Genomic DNA, 9,507 nt, shown 5'->3' on the forward strand with positions numbered 1-9,507 from the left:
AAACAAAAAAAAAAAAAAAAAAAAAAAAAAAAAGATATTTCTCTAAGCAAACACTCTACAAAATAGAGTTTTTTTGTTTCTTATTTTTCAAAACTAAATTTCAAAACCTGGTATCTTCTGAGATACATATTTAAATGTGTTAAGTATGGGGAAACATTTCAAATTAGTATATATAATAGCAGATTTTCCTTAAAAGCATGTATTTTTGGTATAATTAAGAAAATATTGGAAAGAGAATTAAGCCTCAAATTGTTGATAGTGATATTCTAGGATGGTGGAAACTACAAACTTTCTGATTCCTTGTAATCATTTGATTTAGTTGACTACTAATATAATTAGAAAAAAATCTAAAACATCTTCTAATGCAAGTTGTTTAGGAATTGGTATTGTTACAGTGTATGATTCAAAGTGTGCACTAGTGACCAGGGGCTAATCGGTAGTTTCCTGAGAAGTCTGCTACTGAATAAGCCCTGTCCAAATCTGATGAGTCAGATTTGTGGAAAGATCTAACCTGCAATATTTGTTTTGTTTCTAAGGAACCTTTTTGCATGATCAAACTTTACTCATTTTCAATCAAGGGGAAATGATAGGCACTGTAGTGGTCAATGAAAGATATTCAGACAGTAAATTTCAGAAATATTGTTGCAAATGCCCAAAGTAAGATGTAAACCAGAAATATAACAGATCATGTTTACTTTCCCATACCAGAATTTAAACAACAGCGGTTTACTTTAAATAAGAAGAAGGTTTTGGAGATTGGGTCTAGTGGAGGTAAATGGATAAATGGGATGTGGGAAGTTCTCATGTCTGAATAACAAGAAGGGTTGGAATGCTGAGAGGGCAAGAGGGCCCTAGAATTACATCAGGCATGAGGTGGCTGGAGCCTTGAAGACAGTATAATCTTTCAATTTCTAAAGTAAAATGAAGCTCAATAAGAGATTCGTTAATTCTGAAAGATTAAACACCATAAGTTTCAAGTCTTAGCATGAAAAATGTGATTTTTAAAACAGTGTCATTTTATCTGGTGTTTAGGGAGATACTTGACTACTACCACGCAATTCACCACCCTAAGTAAGAGGATCAAACTTAGTCTACTCTCCCGGCACCACAAGGGTAGTGTCTGCTCAGTTCTGAATGTCTGATTTAAATCTGTGAAGAGAAAGACTGCATTTTATATAACTGGAAGCCATATGTATTCTGTACAGATTACTTTAAGGTAGATTGTGAAAATGCATTCTTCCTCCCTAAATCAAAGGGACAACAGAGATAAAAATTTGCATCAGGATCTGTGCCCCATTCCTGCTAGCTCACTCTTGACTGTGTGCTTAAACTATCACTGCTCACTTTTCACAACTGAAAGGGTTCTGGTCAGAGGCAGTGCATGTTGGTCTGCTGAGTGCATCAACAATTGTCCCCACCACTCCTGAAAAATGTGCCTTTATAATACTACATCATACATGATTATTATCTAGCTCTTGCTGCTAAATTTGATTTTTCTCAGAGATGTATTGTAACTTGGATAAATAGATGCCTTCCATTCCATGGCTGCTCCGTTCCTCGGAATCTCATAATTAAGCACATTCTGTAGTAGATAGCTTTCAGTGCATCCGTGGCCAGAGATAGTATTTCTTCTGCATGGTAATCTGCTGACTCCATGAAGAGCAGCTGCAGCTGACTTTATCAAACAGTCAGAGCAGATCAAAGCTGGGCTTTATGAGCGGGTCAACCACCTCAGCCAAGGGTGAACAATTGGGTGGCTGAGGAACAGCTGATGGGTTCTCGTGCTTTCTTCCACATCTGATTTCCCTCACTTTCTTTATGCTGATAAGAGAAGGAAAGTGTCTGCACTGGACAGAGGCTAATGACAGCATATTTTTAATGTTTCACATAGAAGCCCAAAGAAATAATTAGAAATCGCTAAGTAGTATTAAGCTGATCTTTTAGCTGTGATATATGCAAGTTTCCCTCCATGGAGATTTTAAAGATTTCCATCCTGCCTCTCTCCACTTCCCATGCCTCAAGGGGAGGAGTTTTGTCCCCAGTTCAGGACTCACCACAGATCTGTCTTTTCCGGAATTATGGAGGAGGTTAGATAGATGCTGGCTCAAGAGAGGGCGCAGGCAGGAAGTTCTCCATGTGGGAAGTTTTAAGGAATATAGAACTTCATGATATTCAGAGCTCTAAAAATTATTGACGTCTGAACTAATTATAAATGTGAAAATGAACTTTACTCTCTAAGCAGTGAACAGGAGTCCCTGAGTTACCAAAATAATTTCAATTTCTTTGAAGCTCTTGCTCTCCCATTAGCTTTAGTTCTTTTCCAAGCCTATGTATCTTTATATTTTCACACTCTTTTTCCATAAATTTTGTCCCAGTTAGACTAGCTACATCTTCAAATATATATATATAAATACTCCTGAATTAAGTATTTATGTAATATTTTTTCTGGAGAAATTTTGGAATTGTTATCATAATACTCATATTGCCAAATAAACTCACATGACCAAATTAAAAATAAATGACACATTCTTTTCATAAACACAAGCAGAACAAAACTGTATAATGTTTTACTCATCTGTTTTGTTTTGTTTTATTTTGCTACATCTCTTTTTTTTCTGGCGCTGGGAGTAGAACTCAGGACCTTGCGCTTGCCAGGCAGGCCCAGCCCGCCTCATCTTTTCATACCATTTTGAATCAGAACCATCATATAAATATGTCTCTCATGAAGGATTTCAAAGTAATATGTGCAATTGATGTAACTCCCCCTATACACACCTTAAATCACTACATATCTAGCACATGTGCTGTTGAAGGCGATCTCTTCATCTTCCATCATGGGACGAAGGAATTATTTGCTGGTTTTCTGGAGCAAGCGTGGTTTTAATAACAGTTCTTCATTTATCTGTTCACAGTAACTTCATAAAAAATGATCCTTGAGTTTGGCAGAGCATAAATAAATTTGCAAGATTCTCTTAACTCTCTAAATATTCATGACATAAGTGGCAACTCTCTTACCTTGAATTTGGATGTACAGTAAGCAAACACCATAATTAATTGTGGAGTTCTTGTAAGAAAAAGTAAGTCTATGGAGTGCTTGCTACGTACAAGGTGTTGCTACATGTGTAATCTGTGTTGTCTTCGTAAGGCTTCACATCAACCCCATGAGGGAGGCACTACTGTTATTCTGCACTGTATGGATGAGGAAACTGTACACCAAAGGCAGGTAAAGTCTTCAAAGTTAAATACTTTGTAAATAGCAGCAGCAGCAGCTAGTAGCTAAATTTAGGCACCTTGATATGGTAGCTGGGATTCTGAATTGTTCTAGTTCTGCCTAGGATTGAATTTGTGGCCATCCGCTCTCCCTTCTTACCCGTTTACACTCCTGCATATGTGGCAGCCAGTTATTGTTGGCTGCCATAACCTGCTCAGGCAGACTGTCAAAATGTAACCGTCTTCAAATTATTTGTCAGGAAGGAAGGGAGGGAGGGAAGAAGAAAGGGAGGGAGGGGGAAAGGAAAACAGCCTTCAATTAATAATGAATTTTGTGATGGGCCAATTATTTCCGGTTTTTTCCCCTCCCCGAATTGATGTATATATTCAACCAAAGAGAACTACAGAATTGAGTTTATTGGTACATTTCAGGTACACAGTACAGTTACATTCATCATTGGGATCTTGTACCTTTACATGACAGGTCTTGGTTCTCATTTTTTCCCCTCGTCCCTGCCCTCCCTTAAGCACATATGCAATTATTTGTAAATGGTGCACTACACTGAAACTCACAGGTGAAGCATTTAAGGATTAGTTTTTAGATAGATCCATCGATTAGGACGGAGTAAATGTTCCGCTTCAGCACTGTACCAGACACTTCAATACATCATCTCATGAAGACCCTACAACTGTGGGATGGAAATGCTTTCATTTTCACTGTTTTAGAGGTGAGAGAACCTCAGCTTTGGCAGGTTAGGTTGCCTAAAGAGTGCTCAGGTTATGACTTGGGTCCTCACCTGACTCCAAAGTTCGTATTTTCAAACTCCTTTGCCTCATCTTTCCAAGCGAAGGACACCGTGGGTGGTGATTCCAGTGTGGAGTCGGAGCAGGACGGCCTCCACTCTTTTGAAGGTTTTAACATAGGGGCAGATTTGGCCATTCTTCTGTCTCTTCCTTCAGGGAATGCAGTCAGGGACTGCAGATTCTATATCATGCTGCACCAATAATAAGCCTTCTTAAAAAAAAAAAAGTTTCCCTTTCCTGCACACTGTGCTTGAGTTCCAGCAGCCCTCTCTACCTGCCATCGTACGCACCATGGCACCTGTGGCTAACACACATTGCTAGATTCTCAACGAGATCACAGCAAGAGAGCAAGTTTCCAGTACTCCGAATCATCAAAATCTGTGTTTAAACCCATTGCATTCATTTTCAAATAAATTAATAATAACTGCACACATAAGAGGAAACAAAATACCTTTGGAAAAATCCACAGGTAAGAAGATGCTTTAATCTGCATGCATTTATTTATTTATTTATTTATTTATTTATTTATTTATTTATTTATTTATTTGTTACAGTACCACGGTTCAAACTCAGGGCCTTGAGCTTTCAAGGAGATACTGTGCCACTGAGCTAAATCTTGGCCCCATCTATGCTTATTTTGAATTCTGTGACAGCCTTTCTATGTAATAACTCAGTGAGAATTTCCTCCTTTTTTCCTTTGGATATTTTAGTAAATTAGGGCTCTAAAATGAGGACTCTGAAGTTTAAAAAAGACCACTGTAGATTTTTTTCTGTACCTTGAGGGGAACAAGAGTTTACCTTCTCACAACAACAGATGGTTTTAAATGGAGTGATTACAAAATTCTGAAGGTAAAATGGTTTAATTACAAAGTCAATACTGCTTCCAACCTGGGCTGAGTCTTGGTGTAAAAACAACAGACGGAGCAGGGCAAATGCTGGGACAATGTTTAACCAGAACTTTGCATAGCCACTGCTGTAGGGTTTCTGTGGGGCTTCAGTAAACTACAGGGCACATGACTCTGGGTTCTTTTTTGATGAATGACCTCAGGGAGAAGAATTATATGTGTGTGTGTGTGTGTGTGTGTGTGTGTGTGTGTGTGTGTGTTTTACTATACAGTTATACACATATGCAGTTTGATGTGGTCCACTGAAACCAGTTAGGGTAAGACAGGGCTCAATTTCAGCAAAAAAGAGACAGTGAGGAACAGTTAAGGAACAGAATGGGATTTGCCACAGGAATGAATTTTCAGTTTATGGAAAGAAGGATCTCAGTCTGGGAAGGAGCTTGCCTAGCATGCACGAGACCTGGGATCATTGCTCTGGAAATGTTTCCACATGCTTAATGATATACTCAAACATCAAATGACTTGGTCAGCGAGACTTTTTCATTGTATTTATTCCATTGAATTATAACTGTCCACAGAAAGTGACAACATGGAACACACATACTTTCCTTTCTTCCTTACTGCTGTGTGTTCTTGCCTTCTACCTGCTGAACATTTAACAAGGCAATTACAGGACAGTTGGGTCCCTGGGTGGAGCAGCTGTGGGAGGGTCTCAGTGGTTAAGTAAAGCAAACATCTCTGACGGTCTTATCTTCAGTCCTCCTGGTCTTAATAAATGTCACCAGGATAACCTAAGACACCTCTTCCAGCAGCCCTCTGCAGGGAATTCATATAAAAGGCATTTTGCAGTTTTAAATCTGTTCAGTGTACCTGAAGGAAAATACCTCATTCCAGGAAGAAGTGACTAGAATTATATTAAACAAAATTTGCAAAATTTGATGTTGATGTTAAAATGTGAGAAAAGTAAAGGGAAATAAACACTATTTTCTGGAAATGAAAATAGCTTTTAAGGTACAATTTTAAAACATTAAGGCAAATTAAGTAAACTTCTGAATTATGATCATCATGCATTACATTTTTTCTGGAGTATCACTACTGTCTAACTGCCCCATGTCTTAGTGATAGGGCTTACATGTAATTGCTTACTAATTTTATTTTCTGCCCCAAGTTTTCTAAAATATCCCAAAGTAAAAGGTTGGCTATTTTACTCTTCTAAATTTCAAATATAACTGAGAAAATTGTTGGCATTTCTCAGTGATACATTTTTGGAAACCAATTATGTGAAATCCATTCGTTCACTCTTTTTCATTCCCCACTCCCATGCCACCTTTACTTGGCAAATGTTCTAATGTAGACTGAAACACAATAAGATACAGGCAATTTCATGTATCCTACATGTAGAGCTCTGTGTCTTTTTACAAATTAAATGCACCTGTGCAGCTAGCCCCCAAACCAAGAAGCCATCGCCATCACCCTGCAGACCTCTCTTGATCACCTTCACGTCCCACTCAGTTCAGAGGAACCAGGTTTCTGGCTTGTGGAGTAGTGATTGACCTCACCTGCATTATATAAATGGACCCACATTGTCTGCACGCTTAGGTGTGTGGCTTCTTTAGCTCAACATTGTGCTTTTGAGATACTTGTGTGTTTTTATGTGCAGGTGGAGACTGTTCATTATAACCACTGTGTATCTCCTCTTATTCCTTTCCATTTTACTGTTGACCGGCATTCGGATAAGTTTGAGTTTTGATCTTACTAAAAGAATTGCTAAGAACTTTCTGGTTCATCTTTTGGGGAACACACATCCCTATTTTTGTCAGGCATTTGCCTAGGGATGGAAAGATTGAGTCATGTGCACACAATACATTTTTCTTAGTTGATATGCCCAAAGCTGTATCTTAAAGAGAGTGCATGCAAAATACCTTGTGCTTCTATGTTCTCATACTGTGTGAACTGTGGTTTTGTATGCACTCAGTTTTATTTATATTAATGGCTTTACGTTATATGCTGCCTTATATTGTCTTCCTTTTTTCCATTTAGGAATATATGTTAAGATCTGTTCATGCTACTATGTAGATGTCAAGTCTGTTATTTCCAATTTGAAATCATCATCTAGTGACATTCTAAAATAATACATATAACAATGGGAGAATGGCTTCATCCAACAGTGAAATACTATAGTCTCACTTAAAACCAATGTTTTAGAAATTGTTTGATTCTATGAGAAGATATTGTGAAAATTAGTATGTTAGAGAAAGGACATAAAACTATTTACAAGTAGGATTGAAATTCTATTTTTAAATGAATATATGTGAAACATTGAGGATGCATTATTTTTCTTCTTTATATTTTTCTGTACAGTAGTTCCAAAGATATTATGTCAGAAAAATAATAAGAAAACAAGTAATCTATGAACTATAAAACAGAGCAACATTGCTATGAATTCATGTGTTATAGCACATTCTTACTCATTAATAACTTTTGTTTTCCCATCATATTTCACATTACCATTGTCATAGTCTTTATTTATACTTTGTGCTGAGTCATTAGTCCCAATTCTTCAAATTCTATCTTGTTTAAATGTCTCTAGTCCCCTCCGACTAGTCATATCCATTCTTCCATACAGAAGTCTCTCTTCTCTACCCTAACAGCTAGCAATTTTCATGTTGTTGGATGTTTTGTAAAGTCTACACCCAAAATCCTGCATGAAGCTCCCTTTCCTCTTCTCGAATTCATTTTTTATTAGCCAAACTTTTCTATTTAACTTACATTGAGAATATTTTAAATTATAATTGTTGTTACTATATGGAAATAGGATCTCACCCACAGCACCGCACTTCTACAGCAGTAATCTTCATTAAGAAAGGGTTTGCGTTATGCAACTTTGCTTCTTCTTTAAAGTCTCTTTTCCCTCTGGCTAAGATAGAAATAAGAATAGGCATGTTTTCTAGAGGAACCAAGCCCAAACCTTTAGAATTAGAGAACTTTGTACAGCTTAGGAAGGAGAGGAGAAACCATCTGAGGATTACCATGTAAGAGTTGGTGGCTCCTCAGTTTTCATAACTGGATAAAACTTCACCAAAAGTAAACATCCTGACTTCTTTCCTGGACCTCTTTTAACTATCACATGCTGCTGCATTTCAGTCTAATTCTTTCTGCAGTAGTTGATAACAAATTTAAAACAAATGTTATTGTAGAAAATACATGGCCCTAAATTTTGGCTTAAGATACCTTCCTTTCCTTATGTTCATTTCTGTTAACCAGATCACATGTGATCCACAATGAGAATGCTTTGAACCCAGGTATAGACAAAATTTTGTCAAATGAGAATTACAAACAAGGCTGCATCCTGACTTCCATGGGGCTGGAGTATTTTCTTTCTATGGGTCCTTCCTCCATACTAAAAATTGTAAAAGTTTTTAAATACATAAGAAAGGATAGGGAAAACAGATACAAACTGAAATGGGGAAAAGTACTAATGGACATGACAAAAACAATCTGGCCAGGTAGCTAGCTGGGTAGAGGTTCCTCTCACAGGCTGTCACAGCCTTGGATTTGTTGTAGAAGCCCTCAGGAGTGCATATCCAGCACATCCAAGCCTGTCCTGCCTGCTTGCCCTTCTCTGTCATAGAACATTTTCTGTCCCCCAAGTCCCTATTCTCTGTCAAGTAGCAACCTAAAGGCTGGACTATTACATCAATAAATCTCTCAACATGTTCACTGGAGAAGGAGCTGTTCACGGTGGGGGTCTCCGCTTTACCCTTTTCTCCCACTGTAGTAAAACACAGGCTCCATTGTTCATTGGTGAGAAGCCTCACACTTACAGGGTAATCTGTCCCTTTTGGCTGTCCAGAGTAGACTGACTGCAGAACCAGACCCTCCACACAGAAAGCAGTGTTTCTTAGCAGCAGACTGGCACAAGGGTCCACAGCTGGTTTTTCTGGACCCAGGGCTAAGATATTGCTGCATAACATCTCTGTATGTTTGATCCATTGAAAAATATTTTCCAAACAGTATGTAATCCAAGGGAAAATAGAGGATAGCACTAGACATGTTAAGCTTTTTTTTACTTTTTCTTTTTGTTAACAACTTTTTACTAATGATGGCAACAAAATTATTGAAGCCTGCAATAAGCCATCCAGGGATCAAATAGGTCACCTTATGACCAGTATTAGGATTTAAATATCCTTTAAAACTAAACACTTTGGGGTTATTAATGTTTCCTTTCCTCTCAAAATTTTTGTGTTGAGAGGAGGTATGGGAGGAAATGTATTAGCAACAGTAGGATGTGGAGAATAACTCCAAGTACATTAAACATCTGTTGATGGAGCCATTAGCACCGTTTGTAGATACTATCACCTGGCCTTGATTCCATTTTGCTCGAACTTTAGTACCTGAAAATATACTGTTGCAATCATGTTCCACTTCTTTTAAATCTTTTACTACTGCATTAAGTGGAGCATAAATACCAATCAGTTCTTACTGAGATAAAAAGAGATCTGCTTAGGGCAATAATCAAATGCCAGTAAGAAGATGGCAAGGGTTAACCATCACTTACCAGGCTGGCTTACTGTCTATGTGAGAGGAAGTCCTTAAATCAGCAAATGGAGGTGAGGCAGCTATGGTTTGTATAATCTCCTATTCAGGT

The sequence above is a fragment of the Fukomys damarensis genome, unplaced genomic scaffold (genome assembly GCF_012274545.1).
Source record: "Fukomys damarensis isolate Sample0158 unplaced genomic scaffold, DMR_v1.0_HiC HiC_scaffold_14, whole genome shotgun sequence".
Taxonomy (NCBI): Eukaryota; Metazoa; Chordata; class Mammalia; order Rodentia; family Bathyergidae; genus Fukomys; species Fukomys damarensis.